Below are 22,369 nucleotides of genomic sequence, written 5' to 3' on the forward strand. Positions count from 1 at the left end.
GGTTACTGTGTTGCCGTAATTTCTATATTGTCCTGGACTCTACATATCCTGAAATCTATATTGTCATATCAGTTATATGATAATGGTAGCTTTATTGTCATAGTGAATATCTTGTCGTCGTGACTATATTATCATGGCTAAATTGTCATAGGACATATGTTGACATGAGGGTTATATTTTCATGATATTCATAAAGTCATTGAAAGATTACTATCAAGGTGACTCTAATAGCCTGGCGATTGATGTATATCGTGATATTATTGTCACGATAGCTGCATTGTCATGGTGGCTATATTGTCGTTTCCTGTATTTTCAATGTTACTCTTTTGTGAAGATTGCTTTATTGTCATTGTAGCTATAGTGTCATGGTGAATATATTTTCGTAGTAGCAGTATTGTCATTATGAAAATATCGTTATTTTGGCTATCTGCTCATTTTCTTTACATTGCGAAGATTTACATATCGTCACCTTGGCTATATTGGGTAGGTGATCTCTTTATAGTTGCCATATTGTCATTTTTTTTAACCTTGTATATTTTTGCATGAGTGATACATTATCTTGATAACTATATCATTAAAGTGACAGTATATTGTCATGGTGACTATATTATCATTATGACTACAATCTTTTAGTGGCTATATTGCTAAGATAACTACATGTGACTACATTTTCATTGTAGCTTATTTAATGGTGTTGATTAACCCTTGGAGATATATCATTATAAAAACGGATATCTCATTTTGTTTAAATTTTGAGGTGAACACATTGTCATGATATGCTATATTGTTATAGTTTCAGTATTGTCATGGTGAATGTATATAATGTTGGCTACAATACAATGAAAGCCATAGTGTCAGGGTGGCTATATTTTCATGGTTTGATCATGTTGTTGTAAGTATTTCATTATATTTTTGAATATTTTGTCATGGTGACCGTGTTGCCATAATTTCTATATTGTCATTTGATTTATTAAATTGATGACAATATTGTCATAGAGACTGTATTGTCAAGTTGCCTGTATGGTCATCATGGTTGTCTTGTCATCGTGACTTTATGGTCATGATTGCTATACTGTCGTTAAGATTACATTCTTATGGTAACTATATTGCCATCATGGCTTTTTGTCAGAGTAGCTATATTGTTAAGTTAGCTATCCTATTGTGGTGGGTATTTTTTTCCTTTTGGTATATTGCCATGATGGCTATACTAGAATTTTGGCAAGATTAGCATAGTGATATGGTGTTCGCAGCCCAACTGTTGTTTTGGACATTTTTTCATGGGAATACATAATCATGGTACCTACATTGTCAAGGTTACTATATTTCATGCAAGCTACATTGTAAAGATGACGATATTGGCATGGCGGGTGGATTGTTATGTTCAATATAACGCCATCCTGGCTACATTATCTTGGTCGCTATATCTTCTTGATGGCTATATTGCTACGGTCAATTTCATCGTTGGGGATGTATTTTGTCTTTACCTACAATTTGGTTGTGATTATATGATCATGATAATATTTCTATGACGGCTTATTTGGCATCTTGAGTGTATCTGTCTGGAAATCATATCATCATGTAACTTAATCTGTCATGCTTTTGAAAGGTGATGGTGCTTATGTGAAAATGCTGATTATATTATCATCATTAATGTATGATTATTGTAACTATATAACAATGGCAATATCTTTTTTTGATCATTTTGGTATGTTGACTTCATTTTGATAGTAGTTATATTGGTATGGCAGGTACATTTTCATGGTTCTGACATTGTTTTATGGGCTATACTGTCAAGGCGGCTGCATAGTATTGATAAATTCTGTTTTGGACGCTATTGTCTCCTGGACACTATATACTTTAGAGGCTATATGTTTCCTATGATCCGAAAGCGACTATTTTGTCACGGTATCTATATTGTCAGGTGGCTATATTGACGTTGTGAACATATTGTGAATCTTTCCTTAATGTTACGTTGACAATATTGTTATACCAGTTATATGACCATGGCGGCTTTGTTGTTATCGTGAATATATTGTAGTTGTGACTATCCTATCATAATGGCCTAAATTGTCATGGGAAATATGTTGATATGGATGCTATATTCTTATGATACTTTTATGGTAATTGTAAAAATTTTGTCATGTTTACTCTAATATCACAGTGATTGATTTATGTTTTAACATTATTGTTATGGTGGCTGTACAATCATTGTGGCTATATTGTCGTTTGATGCATTTTCAATATTACTATTTAGTGAATATGGCTTCAATGTCAGTGTAGCTATACTTTCATTGGGAACAAAATTTCATAGTTACGCAATTGTCATTATGAAATAAAGTCATTTTGGCTATCTTCTAATTTGGCTCACATTCCTATGTTATATATATCGTCACCTTGGCTATATTGGGAATGCGATCTTTTTTATAGGTGGTATATTGTTATATTTTAATCGTGCATATTCTGTTATGAGCGATATATTATCATGATACCCATATCATTAAGGTGAAAATATTGGCATGGCGACTATATTGTCTTTATGACTGTAATCTTATGATAACAATATAGGTACCCTGATATATAGGCAACATGAAAAGGCAATCACCCCCTTAAAATATACCAAAAAATAACAAATAGCCATCATGGCAATATATTCATTTAACAATATAGCCGCCATGGCAATATAGTTACCATATCAATATAATCTTAATGGAAATATAACTACCATGACCATATAGACACGATGACAATACAACCACCAAGACAATACAGGAACCATGACATTACATTATGACAATATAGCCACCAATTCAACAAATCAAATGACAGTATAGATATTACGGCAACAGTCACCATGACAATATACACACAAGTGGAACATAATCGACATAACAAAATGATTATATTATGAAAATATAGCCACTCTGCCACTATGGCTTCCATTGGAATATAGCCAACATAATAATACATATTCAATGACATTCTTGGAACCATAACAATATAGCATATCACGACAATGTAGTCCCCTAATGATTTATTCAAAAAGAGAATATCTTTTTATAATGATACATCCTCAAGGGCAAACCCAAAACCAATATAAAAACTACCGTGAAAATGTAGTCACCATGACATTATAACCATCATGATGAAATAGACAACATGCCAACAAAGTTACTTTGACAAGATATGCAACATAATATCATTGTCATAATAACAATATAGTCAAAATGCCAATATATAGTTACCGGGATGTTATAGTCATCATGATGATGTATCCCTTACGAAAAAAAATGCATGATTAGAAAAATGACAATTTAGCAACCGTTAAAAAGATCACGTTGCTAATATAGCCAAAGTGATGATATATTTATGATAGAAATGTAACCAAAATAAGGAGGTGGCCTAAAATGAAAGAATGTTCATAATGACAATAATTCCACTATGAAAATATATTCTCTATGACACTATAGGTACACTGACAGTAAAGCTATCTTCACCAAAGAGTAAAATTAAAATACAGTAAACTACAATATAGCCACCATGACAATACAGCAATCTTGACAATGATATCACGATATAACTCAATCACCAGGACAATAGAGTCACCTTGAGAGTAATCTTACAATGACTTTATAAATTTCATGAAAATATAGCCTCCATGTCAAGATATTTGCTATGACAATTTAGCCATTATGAAATTATAGTCACGACGACAATCTATTCACTATGACAATAAAGCTACCATGATCATATAACTGATATGACAATATAATCAAAGCAAAAATATAGAAACATTCAGCTTATATTCACAATGGCAATATAACCACCAGACAATATAGATACTGTTAATAGATAGTCGTTTTCGGATCACAGCAAAAATATAGACTCCAGGACAATATAGTCTCTGTGAAAAAACAGTGAGTCAGACAGGATTTATCATCATGATATGGCCATAACATTATAGCTGTCATGGAATTGTAGTCAACATAACAAAATTATCACAAAGAAATAAAACGACATTACAATATAGTTACCATAATCACACACCAATCATGATTATATAATCAGCAGTTTGACATAAACAAGATCATAGTGTAAAAACCATGACAATTTAAGTGACATGATGAGATGATATCCATTCACTTACACTTACAATACCACATAACTTTTCATGAAAATATTATCATGATCATATAATGACAACAGTATTGTCACTAATTACAAAATATATCCCGAAAGACAAAATTAATCATAGCAATATAGCCATCAACTTGTTATAGCGACCAAGATAACGTAGCGAGCATTGTATTGAGAATTACAATACAGCCACCGTGCCAATGTCGTCACCATGATAATATAGCTACCATGAAAATATAGTAACGTTGATAACGTAGCTGCCATGGCAAAATATTCAAGATAGAAAATACCCAAAAGATAGCCACAACAAGAGTTTAGCTGCTAAGACGATAAATCACCGTGCCAATATCTCTAAAATGTTAGTATAGCCATCATGGCAATATATCAACAAAAAAAACTAATCACAACGATATAGCTAACTTGACAATATACTACTCTGACAATATAGGTAACATTAAAAGACAGCCACCTCCTTGAAATATAAAAGAAAAAAAAATGACAAATAGCCATCATGGCAATATGGTAACTAAAAAATATAGCCATCATGGCAATATGGTAACCAAACAATATAGCCATCATGGCAATATGATTACCATAGCAATGTATTCTTCATGGCAATATAGTCACCATGTCCTTATAGTCGCGATGACAATACAACTACCATGACAATACAGAAAACATCAAAATACAGTCTCTAAGACAATATTGCCACTAATTCAACAAGTTAAATGACAATATAGATATTATGGCAACACAATCACGATGACAATATACTCAGAAATGTTATATAATCGTCATGATAAAATGATCCTACCATGAAAATATAGTCATCCTGCCACTATGGCTTCCATTACAATATAGCCACAATAACAAAACATTCACCACGACAGTACTGAAACCATGACAGTATAGCATATCATGACAATGTAGTCACTTGATCATTTAATGAAAAAGGAAAATTTCGCTTCTATTATGGTGTAACCTCAGGGACAAAATTTTGTACACCATTAAAAAGCTGCCATGAAAATACAGTCACTATGACACAAATATCATAATAAAATAGTAACCATGGCAATAAAGCCACTCTAAGATTATAGTCATTATGACAATATAGTCGATATTAAAATACTGTCACCTTAATAATAAAGTTATCAAAATGATGTATCGCTTGTGACAAAATATGCATGATTGAAAAATGACAGTATAGCACCTATATAAAAAAGATCACCTCGCCACTATAGTCAAGGTGACATATAGGTGATATATAGTCAAGGTGACGATATATACAGCATAGCAACGTAAAGAAAAAGAGATGATAACAAGAACGACGGTATGTTCATAATGACAATACTGCAACTATGAAAATATGTTCCCCAAGATTCTCCAGCTTCACTGACAATAAAGCCATCTTCACAAAAAGAGTACTATTGAAAAAATAGCAAACGACTATACAGCCATCAAGACAGTACAGCCACCATGACAATAATCTCTCGATATACATCAATCGCCAGGACATTAGCGTCACCTTGATAATGAATATACAATGAGTACATGAACATCATGAAAATATAGCGTCCATATAAATATATTTGTCGTGAAAATATAGCCTCCATATGAAAATCTTTAAAGTGACAGTTTCGCCATTCTGATGATATAGTCAAGACGCTAATATATTCACCATAACAATAAAGCCACCATGATCACATAAATGATATGACAATATAGTCAACGCAACAATAAACTCATTTATAAATTATATCCACTCTGAGAATACAGCCACATGAAAATATAGATACTGTGACAAAATAGTCATTTTTGGATCATACCAAACATATAGCGTCCAAGAGAATATAGTCTCTATGACAAAATAGCGAAGAAGACAGGATTTATCATCACAATACAGTCACCTTGACAGTATAGCCAATAAAACAGTGGAACAACGATGAAAATGTACCTACCATAAATGTGGCTTACATGAAAATGTAGTTACTATGACAAATTCATTACAATGAAATACAATCGATATAACATTATGGTTTCGATAATCATACACCAATCATGATCATATAAGATAAAACCTTCAAAACAAAGCAAGGGTAGCGACAACGTAGGGAGGAATAGCTACAACCTAGCTCTGAAAGACGACAGCAGATCCGTACACGTCGGTAGCTGGTGCGCGACTGTCATCAGGTGACTACATTGTCATGATATGCTATATTGTCATGGTTTCAGTACTGTCGTAGTGAATGTATTATTATGTTAGCTTTATTGCAGTGGCAGGGTGGCTAAATTTTCATGGTAGGATAATTTTGTTATCGCGGTTATATTGCATTTGTGATAATACTGTCATGGTGACTGTGTTCCAGTAATATCTATATTATCATTTAATTTGTTGAAGCGATTGCAATATTGTCGTAGAGACTCTAATGTCATGTTGCCTGTATTGTCATGATGGTTGCATGTCATCTTGACTATATAGTCATGTTGGTTATATTCCATTTATGATTACATGGTTATGGTAACTATATTGCCATGGTGACTATATTGATAGGTGACTACATTGCCATGATAGCTATTTTTCATTTTTGTTTTACTGTAAGGAGGTGACTGTCTTTTCATATTGAATATATTATCAGGGTAGCTATATTGTTAAGTTAGCTATATCATTGTGGTGCTTATTTTCTTTTTCTGGTGGTATATTGCCATGATGCCTAGACTAACATTTTCGCGATATTGGCATGGTGATATAGTGTCTTAGCAAATAAACTGTTATTGTGGATGTGTTCCATGGGATTTTATTATCATAGTAGCTACATTGTCAATGTTACTATATTTTCATGGTAGCTCCATTGTCATGGTGACGATATTGCCATTGTGGCTGTATTGTTATTTTCAATATAATGCCATCCTAACTACATTATCGTGGTCGCTATATTTACTTGCTGGCTATATTGCTATGGTTAATTTTGTCGTTGGGGATATATTTTGCGATTAACTACAATTTTGTTTTAATCATATGATCATGATAACAATATTTTCATGGCGGCTTATTTGGTAATGTGAGTGCAAGTGTATGGATATCATATTATCATGTCATTACATTGTCATGGTTTTAATACTGTGATGGTGTTTATGTCAGCCTCCTAATAATATTATCATGATTGATATATGAATGTGGTAACTAAATTGTAATGGCGATTATATTTCATTGTGACAATTTTGTCATGTTGCCTGCATTTTCGTGGTAGCTATATTGTTATGGCAGGTACTTTTCATTGTTGTTTCATTGTTTTATCGGCTATACTGTCATGGTGACTATATCTTAATTAAAAATCTTGTCTTGGTCGCTATTTTGTCATGGACACTATATTGTCCTGGAGCCTATATGTTTGCTATGATCCGAAAGAGACTATTTTGTCACAGCATCAATATTGTCAGGTGCTTATATTGCCATAATGTATATAATTTGAAGGCTTCCTTATTGTTACGTTGAGTGTATTGTCATATCACTTATATGATCATGGCTATATTGTTATAGTGAATATATTGCCGTCTTGACTATATTATCATATTGGCTAAATTGTCATGGAAAGTATATTGACATAGAAGCCTTATTTTCATGATGTTTATATAGTCAGTGAATTATATCGTGACATTATTGTCATAGTGGCTGTACTTTCATGGTGGCTATATAGTCGTTTCCTGTATTTTCACTGTTACATTTTTGTGAAGATTGCTTTATTGTCATTGTAGCTATATTGTCATGGGGGATATATTTTCATAGCAGCAGTATTGTCATTATGAACATACCGTCATTTTGGCTATCTACTCATTTTGGTTATATTGCGAAGATTTACATATCGTCACCTTTGCTATATTGTTAAGGTGATCTCTTTTATAGTTGATATGTGGTCATTTTTTTTAGTCATGCATATTTTTTCATAAACGATACATTATCGTGATAACTTTACTATTAAGGTGACAGTATATTGTCATTGTGACAATGTTGACAATATGACTATAATCTCTTAGTGGCTATATTGCTAAGATAACTATACTGTCATGGTGACTATTTCATGATGATGGTTATAATGACAGTTTGACTGCATTTTCATTGTAGCATATTTAATGGTGTTGATTTTGCCCTTGAAGATATATCATAAAAACGAAATTTTCCTTTTTTTTAAATTATCATGTGAATATATTGCCATGATATGCTATATTGTTATAGTTTCAGTACTGTCATGTTAAATTCATATTAAGTTGGTTACATTACAATTAAAGTCATTGTGACAGGGTAACTATATTTTCATGGATAATTTTGTTATGACGATCTTATTGTAATTGTGAGTATATTCTCATGGTTACTGTGTTGCCGTAATTTCTATATTGTCCTGGACACTACATATCCTGAAATCTATATTGTCATATCAGTTATATGATCATGGTAGCTTTATTGTCACAGTGAATATCTTGTCGTCGCGACTATATTATCATAATGGCTTAATTGTCATAGGAAATATTTTGACATGAGGGCCATATTTTCATGATATTCATAAAGTCATCGAAAGATTACTATCAAGGTGACTCTAATAGCCTGGCGATTGATGTATATCGTGACATTATTGTCACGATAGCTGCATTGTCATGGTGGCTGTATTGTCGTTTCCTGTATTTTCAATGTTACTCTTTTGTGAAGATTGCTTTATTGTCATTGTAGCTATAGAGTCATGGGAAGTATATTTTCGTATTAGCAGTATTGTCATTATGAACATATCGTCATTTTGGCTATCTGCTCATTTTGGTTACATTGCGAAGATTTACATATTGTCACCTTGGCTATATTGGCAAGATAATCTCTTTATAGTTGCTATATTGTCATTTTTTTTTAATCATGTATGTTTTTTCATGAGTGATACATTATCTTGATAACTATATCATTAAAGTGACAGTATATTGTCATGGTGACAATATTGTCATTATGACTACAATCTCTTAGTGGCTATATTACTAAGATAACTACATGTAACTAAACTTTCATTGTAACTTATTCAATGGTGTTGATTTACCCTTGGATATACATCATTATAAAAACGGATATTTCATTTTGTTTAAATTATGAGATGAATACATTGTCATGATATGCTATATTGTTATAGTTTCAGTACTATCATGGTGAATGTATATTATGTTGGCTACATTACAATGGAAGCCATAGTGGCAGGGTGGCTATATTTTCATGGTTTGATCATTTTGTTATTAGTATTTTATTGTATTTTTTAATATATTGTCATGGTGACTGTGTTGCCATAATTTCTATATTGTCATTTGATTTATCAAATTGATGTCAATATTGTCATAGAGACTGTATTGTCATGTTGCCTGTATGGTCATCATGGTTGTCTTGTCATCGTGACTCTATGGTCATGATGGCTATACTGTCATTAAGATTACATTCTTATGGTAACTATATTGCCATCATGGCTTTTTGTCAGAGTAGATATATTGTTAAGTTAGCTATCTTATTGTGGTGTTTTTTTTTTCCTTTTGGTATATTGCCATGATGGCTATACTAGAATTTTGGCAAGATTAGCATGGTGATATAGTGTTCGCAACCCAACTGTTGTTTTGGACATTTTTTCATGGGAATACATTATCATGGTACCTACATTGGCAAGGTTACTATATTTCATGCAAGCTACATTGTAAAGATGACGATATTGGCATGGCGGGTGTATTGTTATGTTCAATATAACGCCATTATGGCTACATTATCTTGGTCGCTATATCAACTTGATGCCTATATTGCCACGGTCATTTTCATCGTTGGGGATGTATTTTGTCTTTACCTACAATTTGGTTGTGATTATATGATCATGATAATATTTCTATGACGCTTATTAGGCGTCTTGAGTGTATCTGTCTGGGTATCATATCATCATGTAACTTAATCTGTCATGATTTTAAATGGTGATGGTTCTTATGTGAAAATGATGACTACTTTATCATCATTAATGTATGATTATTGTAACTATATAGCAATGGCAATATATTTTTTGATCATTTTGGTATGTTGACTTCATTTTGATAGTAGTTATATTGGTATGGCAGGTACATTTTCATGGTTTGATCATTTTGTTATTAGTATTTTATTGTATTTTTTAATATATTGTCATGGTGACTGTGTTGCCATAATTTCTATATTGTCATTTGATTTATCAAATTGATGGCAATATTGTCAGAGAGACTGTATTGTCATGTTGCCTATATGGTCATCATGGTTGTCTTGTCATCGTGACTCTATGGTCATGATGGCTATACTAGAATTTTGGCACGATTAGCATGGTGATATAGTGTTCGTAGCCCAATTGTTGTTTTGGACATTTTTTCATGGGAATACATTTTCATGGTACCTACATTGGCAAGGTTACTATATTTCATGCAAGCTACATTGTAAAGATGACGATATTGGCATGGCGGGTTATTGTTATGTTCAATATAACGCCATTATATCTACATTATCTTGGTCGCTATATCAACTTGATGGCTATATTGCCACGGTCAATTTCATCGTTGGGGATGTATTTTGTCTTTACCTACAATTTGGTTGTGATTATATGATCATGATAATATTTCGCTTATAACAAAGTATGCAACAGTTAAATAATGACAATATATCACGTATAAAAAGATCACCTTGCCAATATAGCCACTGTGACATTATAGTCATAATGATAATATAGTCGCTATGACAATAATGTCACCAAAAAAATATGATTATCATGATAATATTTCGCTTATAACAAAGTATGCAACAGTTAAATAATGACAATATATCACGTATAAAAAGATCACCTTGCCAATATAGCCACTGTGACATTATAGTCATAATGATAATATAGTCGCTATGACAATAATGTCACCAAAAAAATATGATTATCATGATAATATTTCGCTTATAACAAAGTATGCAACAGTTAAATAATGACAATATATCACGTATAAAAAGATCACCTTGCCAATATAGCCACTGTGACATTATAGTCATAATGATAATATAGTCGCTATGACAATAATGTCACCAAAAAAATATGATTATCATGATAATATTTCTATGACGCTTATTAGGCATCTTGAGTGTATCTGTCTGGATATCATATCATCATGTAACTTAATCTGTCATGCTTTTAAATGGTGATGGTGCTTATGTGAAAATGCTGATTACTTTATCATCATTAATGTATGATTATTGTAACTATATAGCAATGGCAATATACTTTTTGATCATTTTGTTATTAGTATTTTATTGTATTTTTTAATATATTGTCATGGTGACTGTGTTGCCATAATTTCTATATTGTCATTTTTTTTTAATCATGTATGTTTTTTCATGAGTGATACATTATCTTGATAACTATATCATTAAAGTGACAGTATATTGTCATGGTGACTGTGTTGCCATAATTTCTATATTGTCATTTTTTTTTAATCATGTATGTTTTTTCATGAGTGATACATTATCTTGATAACTATATCATTAAAGTGACAGTATATTGTCATGGTGACTGTGTTGCCATAATTTCTATATTGTCATTTTTTTTTAATCATGTATGTTTTTTCATGAGTGATACATTATCTTGATAACTATATCATTAAAGTGACAGTATATTGTCATGGTGACTGTGTTGCCATAATTTCTATATTGTCATTTGATTTATCAAATTGATGGCAATATTGTCAGAGAGACTGTATTGTCATGTTGCCTATATGGTCATCATGGTTGTCTTGTCATCGTGACTCTATGGTCATGATGGCTATACTGTCATTAAGATTACATTCTTATGGTAACTATATTGCCATCATGGCTTTTTGTCAGAGTATATATATTGTTAAGTTAGCTGTCTTATTGTGGTGGGAATTTTTTTTTCTTTTGGTATATTGCCATGATGGCTATACTGTCATTAAGATTACATTCTTATGGTAACTATATTGCCATCATGGCTTTTTGTCAGAGTATATATATTGTTAAGTTAGCTGTCTTATTGTGGTGGGAATTTTTTTTTCTTTTGGTATATTGCCATGATGGCTATACTGTCATTAAGATTACATTCTTATGGTAACTATATTGCCATCATGGCTTTTTGTCAGAGTATATATATTGTTAAGTTAGCTGTCTTATTGTGGTGGGAATTTTTTTTTCCTTTTGGTATATTGCCATGATGGCTATACTAGAATTTTGGCACGATTAGCATGGTGATATAGTGTTCGTAGCCCAATTGTTGTTTTGGACATTTTTTCATGGGAATACATTTTCATGGTACCTACATTGGCAAGGTTACTATATTTCATGCAAGCTACATTGTAAAGATGACGATATTGGCATGGCGGGTTATTGTTATGTTCAATATAACGCCATTATAAAATTATCCTACCATGAAAATATAGCCACCTACCATTTTGGTTTCCATTGCAATGTAGAAACAGTAATAAAAGATTTACCATGACAGTACTGAAACCATAACAGTATAGCATATCATGGCAAAGTAGTCAGCTGATAATTTAATCAAAATGACAATTTCTCTTCTATAATGGTATATCCTCAAGGGTAATATCAACACCATTAAAAAAGCTTCTACGAAAATACAGTCGTTATGACATTATAAAAATCATGATAAAAAATCACCATGACAATATAGTTATCTTGCCAATATAGCCACTGTGACATTATAGTCATAATGATAATATAGTCGCTATGACAATAATGTCACCAAAAAAATATGATTATCATGATAATATTTCGCTTATAACAAAGTATGCAAGAGTTAAATAATGACAATATATCACGTATAAAAAGATCACCTTGCCAATATAGCTAAGGTGACGATATATACATTATAGCAATGTAACTAAAATGAAAAGATAGCCAAAATGACGGTATGGTCATAATGACAATACTGCCACTATGAAAATATGTTCCCCATGACACTATAGGTACACTTACAACAAAGCCATATTCACAAAAGAGCAACATTGAAATTCCAGCAAACGAGAATATAGCCACCATCATAGTTCAGCCACCATGATAATAATGTCACGATACAAATCATCACCATGTCATTAGGCACCTTGATAATAAACTTACAATGACTATATAAATATCATGAAAATATAGCCTCCATGTCAACATGTCTCCCATGATAATCTGGCCATTATGATAATATAGTCATGACGGCAATTTATTCACCATAACAATAGAGCCACAGTGATCATATAACTGATGTGACAATACAGTCAAAGAAGCAAAAAAGAAATATACAAATCATATTCACTATGGCAGTATAATTACAATGACAATATACATACTGTGACAAATAGCCGCTTTTAATTCATAGCAAACATATAGCCGGCAGGACAACATAGTCTCTATGACAAAATAGCGAACAAGACAAATATATCATTATGATAAAGACACCTTGACAGTATAGACCATAAAACAATGTAACAATCTTGAAACTGTACCTGCCAAAACATTATAGATGTCATGAAATTTTAGTCAACATGACAAAATGATCATAATGAAATATCATCGGCATTACAATATAGTTACCATAATCATAGACCAATCATGATCATATGATCAGCAGGTTGATATAAACAATATCACAGTATAAAAACCATGACAGTATAAGTGACATGATGATATGATATCCATACACTTACACTTACAATACCAAAGAAGTCGCCATGAATATATTGTTATCATGATTATATAATCACGTCAATGTTGTAGGTAGTGACAAATATATCCCTAACGATAAAATTAATCATAGCAATATAGCCATCAACTTGTTATAGCGACCAAGATAATGTAGCGAGCATTGTATTGAGAATTATAATACAGCCACCGTGCCAATGTCGTCACCATGTCAACATAGCTATCATAAAAATATAGTAACGTTGATAATGTAGCTGCCATGGCAAAATATTCAAGATAGAAAATACCTAAAAGATAGCCACAACAAGAGTTTAGCTGCTAAGACAATATATCACCATGCCAATATCTCTAAAATGTTAGTAAAGCCATCATGGCAATATATCAACAGAGAAAATACTCATCACAACGATATAGCTAACTTGACAATATACTACTCTGACAATATAGGTAACATTAAAAGACAGCCACCTTCTTGAAATATAAAAGAAAATAAAATGACAAATAGCCATCATGGCAATACGGTAACTAAATAATATAGCCATCATGGCAATATGGTAACCAAACAATATAGCCATCATGGCAATATGATTACCATAGCAATGTATTCTTAGAGGCAATATAGTCACCATGTCCTTGCAGTCACGACGACAATACGACTACCATGATAATACAGAAAACATCAAAATACAGTCCCTAAGACAATATTGCCACTAATTCAACAAGTTAAATGACAATATAGATATTATGGCAACACAATCACGATGACAATATACTCAGAAATGTTATATAATCGTCATAATAAAATGATCCTACCATGAAAATATAGTTACCCTGCCACTATAGCTTCCATTACAATATAGCCACAATAACAAAACATTCACCACGACAGTACTGAAACCATAACAATATAGCATATCATGACAATGTAGTCACTTGATCATTTAATGAAAAATAAAAATTTCGCTTCTATTATGGTATAACCTCAGGGACAAAATTTTATACACCATTAAAAAGCTGCCATGAAAATACAGTCACTTTGACATAAATACCATGATAAAATAAATGACATAAATATCATGATATCATGATAAAATACGTCAACTTGGCTATATTGGCAAGGTGATCTCTTTATAGTTGCTATATTGTCATTTTTTTTAATCATGTATATTTTTTCATGAGTGATACATTATCTTCATAACTATATCATTAAAGTGACAGTATATTGTCATGGTGGCTATATTGTCATTATGACTACAATCTCTTAGTGGCTATATTGCTAAGATAACTACATGTGACTACATTTTCATTGTAGCTTATTTAATGATGTTGATTTTCCCTTGGAGATATATCATTATAGAAACGGATATTTTATTTTCTTTAAATTATGAGGTGAATACATTGTCATGATATGCTATATTGTTATAGTTTCAGTACTGCCATAGTGAATGTATATCATGTTGGCTACATTAATATGGAAGCCATAGTGGCAGGGTGGCTATATTTTCATGGTTTGATCATTTTGTTATTAGTATTTTATTGTATTTTTGAATATATTGTCATGGTGACTGTGTTGCCATAATTTCTATATTTTCATTTAATTTATTAAATGATGGCAATATTGTCATAGAGACTAGATTTGTCATGTTGCATGTATGGTCATCACGGTTGTCTTGTCATCGTGACTCTATGGTCGTGATGGCTATACTGTCGTTAAGATTACCTTATTATGGTAACTATATTGCCATCATTTCTTTTTCTCAGAGTTGCTATATTGTTAAGTTAGCTATCTTATTGTGGTGGGTATTTTTTTCCCTTTTGGTATATTGCCATGATGGCTATACTAGAATTTTGGCAAGATTAGCATGGTGATATAGTGTTCGCAGCCCAACTGTTGTTTTGGACATTTTTTCATGGGAATATATTATCATTGTACCTACATTGTCAAGGTTACTATATTTCATGAAAGATACATTGTAAAGATGACGATATTGGCATGGCGGGTACATTTTCATTGTTGTTTCATTGTTTTATCGGCTATACTGTCAAGGTGACTATATCTTAATTAAGAATCTTGTCTTGGTCGCTATTTTGTCATGGACACTATATTGTCCTGGAGCCTATATGTTTGCTATGATCCGAAAGAGACTATTTTGTCACAGCATCAATATTGTCAGGTGCTTATATTGCCATAATGAATATAATTTGAAGGCTTCCTTATTGTTGCGTTGACTGTATTATCATATCCCTTATATGATCATGACTATATTGTTATAGTGAATATATTGCCGTCTTGACTATATTATCATATTGGCTAAATTGTCATGGTAAGTATGTTGACATGGAAGCCTTATTTTCATGATGTTTATATAGTCAGTGAATTATATCGTGACATTATTGTCATAGTGGCTGTACTTTCATGGTGGCTATATAGTCGTTTCCTGTATTTTCACTGTTACTCTTTTGTAAAGATTGCTTTATTGTCATTGTAGCTATAGTGTCATGGGGGATATATTTTCATAGCTGCAGTATTGTCATTATGAACATACCGTCATTTTGGCTACCTACTCATTTTGCTTATATTGCGAAGATTTACATATCGTCACCTTGGCTATATTGTCAAGGTGATCTCTTTTATAGTTGCTATGTTGTCATTCTTTTTAGTCATGCATATTTTTTCATAAGCGATACATTATCGTGATAACTTTACTATTAAGGTGACAGTATATTGTCATTGTGACAATGTTGACAATATGACTATAATTTCTTAGTGGCTATATTGCTAAGATAACTATACTGTCAAGGTGACTATTTCATGATGATGGTTATAATGACAGTTTGACTGCATTTTCATTGTAGCATATTTAATGATATAAAACCGAAAATTTCCTTTTTTTTAAATTATCATGTGAATATATTGCCATGATATGCAATATTCCTATAGTTTCAGTACTGTCATGTTGATGTATATTATGTTGGTTACATTGCAATTAAAGTCAATGTGGCAGGGATACTATATTTTCATGGTTGGATTTTTTTGTTATGACGATTTTATTGTATTTGTGAGTATATTCTCATGGTTACTGTGTTGCCGTAATTTCTATATTGTCCTGGACACTACATATCCTGAAATCTATATTGTCATATCAGTTATATGATCATGGTAGCTTTTTTGTCATAGTGAATATCTTGTCGTCATGACTATATTATCATAATAGCTAAATTGTCATAGGAAATATGTTGATCTGAGGGCTATATTTTCATGATATTCATAAAGTCATTGAAATATTACTATCAAAGTGACTCTAATAGAGTGGCGATTAATGGATATCGTGACATTATTGTCACGATAGCTGCATTGACATGGTGGCTATATCGTCGTTTCCTGTATTTTCAACGTTACTCTTTTGTGAAGATTGCTTTATTGTCATTGTAGCTATAGTGTCATGGGGATATATTTTCGTAGTAGCAGTATTGTCATTATGAATATATCGTCATTTTGGCTATCTGCTCATTTTGGTTACATTGCGAAGATTTACATATCGTCACCTTGGCTATATTGACAAGGTGATCTCTTTATAGTTGCTATATTGTCATTTTTTTTAATCATGTATATTTTTTCATGAATGATACATTATCTTGATAACTATATCATTAAAGTGACAGTATATTGTCATGGTGACTATATTGTCATTATGACTACAATCTCTTAGTGGCTATATTGCTAAGATAACTACATGTGACTACATTTTCATTGTAGCTTATCTAATGGTGTTGATTTACCCTTGGAGATATATCATTATAAAAACGGATGTTTCATTTTGTTTAAATTATGAGGTGAATACATTGTCATGATATGCTATATTGTTATAGTTTCAGTACGGTCATGGTGAATGTATATTATGTTGGCTACATTACAATGGAAGCCATAGTGGTAGGGTGGCTATATTTTCATGGTTTGATCATTTTGTTATTAGTATTTTATTGTATTTTTGAATATATTGTCATGGTGACTGTGTTGCCATAATTTCTATATTGTCATTTGATTTATTAAATTGATGGCAATATTGTCATAGAGACTGTATTATCATGTTGCCTGTATGGTCATCATGGTTGTCTCGTCATCGTGACTCTATGGTCATGATGGCTATACTGCCGTTAAGATTACATTCTTATGGTAACTATATTGCCATCATGGCTTTTTGTCAGAGTAGATATATTGTTAAATTAGCTATCTTATTGTGGTGGGTATTCTTTTTTCCTTTTGGTATATTGCCATGCTGGCTATACTAGAATTTTGGCAAGATTGCCATGGTGATATAGTGTTCGTAGCCCAACTGTTGTTTTGGACATTTTTTCATGGGAATACATTATCATGGTACCTATTTGTCACGGTTACTATATTTCATGCAAGCTACATTGTAAAGATGACGATATTGGCATGTCGGGTGTATAGTTATGTTCAATATAACGCCATCCTGGCTACATTATCTTGGTCGCTATATCAACTTGATTTCTATATTGCTACAGTCAATTTCATCGTTAGGATGTAATTTGTCTTTAACTACAATTTGGTTTTGATTATATAATCATGATAATATTTCTATGACGGATTCTTGGTATCTTGAATGTATCTGTCTGGATATCATATCATCATGTAACTTAGTCTATCATGCTTTTAAACGGTGATGGTGCTTATGTGAAAATGCTGATTACCTTATCATCATTAATGTAAGATTATTGTAACTATATAGCAATGGTAATATCTTTTTTGATCATTTAGGTATATTGACTTCATTTGCATAGTAGTTATATTGGTATGGCAGGTACATTTTCATGGTTCTGACATTGGTTATGGGCTATACTGTGAAGGCGGCTGTATAGTATTGATAAATTCTGTTTTGGACGCTATTTTTCCTGGACACTATATACTTTAGACAGGCTATATGTTTCCTATGATCCGAAAGCGACTATTTTGTCACGATATCTATATTGTCAGGTGGCTATATTGACGTTGGAAACATATTCTGAATGTTTCTTTAATGTTGCGTTGACTATATTGTTATATCAGTTATATGGCCATGGTGGCTTTGTTGTTATAGTGAAAATATTGTAGATGTGACTATACTATCATAATGGCTAAATTGTCATGGGAAATATATTGATATGGATGCTATATTCTCATGATTCTTTTATGGTAATTGTAAAAAAATTTTTAAGTTTACTCTAATATCATAGCGATTGATTTATGTTTTAACATTATTGTTATGGTGGCTGTACAATCATGGTGGCTATATTGTCGTTTGATGTGTTTTCAATGTTACTATTTAGTGAATATGGCTTTATTGTCAGTGTAGCTATACTTTCATTGGGAACAAATTTTCATAGTGACGCAATTGTCATTATGAAATAAAGTCATTTTGGCTATCTTCTAATTTGGGTTACATTGCTATGTTATATATATCGTCACCTTGGCTATATTGGGAAGGTGAATTTTTTCTAGGTGGTGTATTGTCATTTTTTAATCGTGCATATTATGTTATAAGCGATATATTATCATGATGCCCATATCATTAAGGTGAAAATGTTGGCATGGCGACTATATTGTCTTTATGACTGTAATCTTATGACAACAATATAGGTACCCTGATATATAGTCAACATGAAAATACTATCACCCCCTTGTAATATAACAAAAAATAACAAATAGCCATCATGGCAATATATTTATTTAACAATATAGCCACCATGGCAATATAATTATCATATCAATATAATCATAATGGAAATATAACTACCATGACAATATAGACACGATGGCAATACAACCATCAAGACAATACAGGAACCATGACATTACATTATGACAACATAGCCACATATTCAACAAATCAAATGACAGTATAGACATTATGGCAACAGTAACCATGATAATATACACACAAGTGGAATATAATCGACATAACAAAAGATTATATTTTGAAAATATACCCACTCTGCCACTATGGCTTCCATTAGAAAATAGCCAACATAATAATACATATACAATGACATTCCTGAAACCATAACAATATAACATGTCACGACAATGTTGTCATCTAATGATTTAATCAAAATGAGAATCTCGTTTTATAATGATACATCCTCAAGGGCAAACCCAACACCAGTATAAAAGCTACCGTGAAAATGTAGTCACCATGACATTATAACCATCATGATGAAATAGACACCATGACAATAAAGTTACTTTGGCAAGATATCCAACATGATATCATTGTCATAATAACAATATAGTCAAAATGCCAATATATAGTTACCGGAATGTTATAGTTATCATGATAATGTATCACTTACGAAAAAAAATGCGATTAAAAAATGAAAATTTAGCAACAGTAGAAAAAGATCACGTTGCTAATAGAGCCAAGGAGTTTTGATGATATGTATATGATAGAAATGTAACCAAAATAAGGAGATGGCCAAAATGACAGTATGTTCATAATGACAATAATTCCACTATGAAAATATATCCTCCATGACACTATAGGTACACTGACAGTAAAGCTATCTTCACAAAAGCGTAAAATTAAAATATAGCAAACTACAATATAGCCACCATGACAATACAGCCATCTTGACAATAATATCACGATATAACTCAATCAACAGGACAGTAGAGTCACCTTGACAGTAATCTTACAATGACTTTATAAATATCATGAAAATATAGCCCCATGCCAGGATATTTGCTATGACAATTTAGCCATTATGAAAATATAGTCAAGACGACAATCTATACACTATGACAATAAAGCTACCATGATCATATAACTGATATGACAATATAATCAAAGCAAAAATATAGAAAAATTCAACTTATATTCACAATGGCAATATAATCACCTGACAATATAGATACTGTTAATAGATAGTCGTTTTCGGATTATAGCAAAAATATAGACTCCAGGACAATATAGTCTCTATGAAAAAACAATGACTCAGATAGGATTTATCATCAGGATATGCTCATAACATTATAGCTGTCATGGAATTGTAGTCAACATGACAAAAACTATCACAATGAAATAAAACAACAATACAATATAGTTATCATAATCATACACCAATCATGATTATATAATCAGCAGGTTGACATAAACAAGATCATTTGTAAAAACCATGACAATTTAAGTGACATGATGAGATGATATCCATTTACTTACACATACAATACCACATAAGTTTTCATGAAAATATTATCATGATCATGTAATCACAACAGTATTGTCACTAATTACAAAATATATCCCGAAAGACAAAATTAACCATAACAATACAGCCATCAAGTAGATATAGCGACCAAGATAATTCAGCCAGGATGGCATTATATTGAAAATAAGAATACAACCACCATGCCAATGTCTTCACCATGACAATGTAGCTACCATGAAAATATAGTAACCTTGACCATGTAGCTACAATGATAAAATATACTATTGAAAAATATCCACAACAAGAGTTTAGCTGCTAAAACACTATATCGCTATGCCAATATCGCCAAAATGTTATTATTGCCATCATGATAATATACCGCCAGAGAAGAAATATATTTACCCAATACTCGACAATATAACTATTCTGACAATATTGCCAACATGAAAAGACAGTCACCTCCTTGTTATATAACAAAAATGACAAATATCCATCATGGCGATATAGGGATTTAACAATACAGCCACTATGGTAATATAGTTAGCATAACAATGTGATCTTAACGACAATGTAGCCAACATGACTATATAGTAACGTTGACTATACAACCACCGTGACAATACAGATAACATGACAGTACCGTCTCTAAGACAATATTGCCATCAATTTGACAAATTATATGACAATATAGATATTATGGCAACATAGTCACCATGACAATATACTCAGAAATACAATATAATCGCCATGATAAAATTATCCTACCATGAAAATATAGCCACCTACCATTTTGGTTTCCATTGCAATGTACAAACAGTAATGAAAGATTTAAGATGAAGGTACTGAAACCATAACAGTATAGCATATAATGGCAATGTAGTCCGCTGATAATTTAATCAAAATGACAATTTCTCTTCTATAATGGTGTATCCTCAAGGGCAATATCAACACCATTACAAAAGCTTCTACGAAAATGGTCATTATGGCATTATGAAAATCATGATAAAAAAGTCACCCTGACAACATAGTTATCTTGGCAATATATCCACTGTGACATTATAGCCATAACGATAATATAGTCGCTATGACAATATTGTCACCATAAAAATATGATTATCATGATAATATTTCGCTTATGACAAATTATGCAGGAGTTAAATAATGACAATATATCACCTATAAAAAGATCACCTTGCCAATATAGCTAAGGTGACGATATATACATTATAGCAATGTAACTAAAATTAGAAGATAGCCAAAATGACGGGATGGTCATAATGACAATACTGCCACTATGAAAATATGTTCCCCATG

This window comes from Panulirus ornatus, chromosome 55 (assembly GCF_036320965.1).
Source record: "Panulirus ornatus isolate Po-2019 chromosome 55, ASM3632096v1, whole genome shotgun sequence".
Taxonomy (NCBI): domain Eukaryota; kingdom Metazoa; phylum Arthropoda; class Malacostraca; order Decapoda; family Palinuridae; genus Panulirus; species Panulirus ornatus.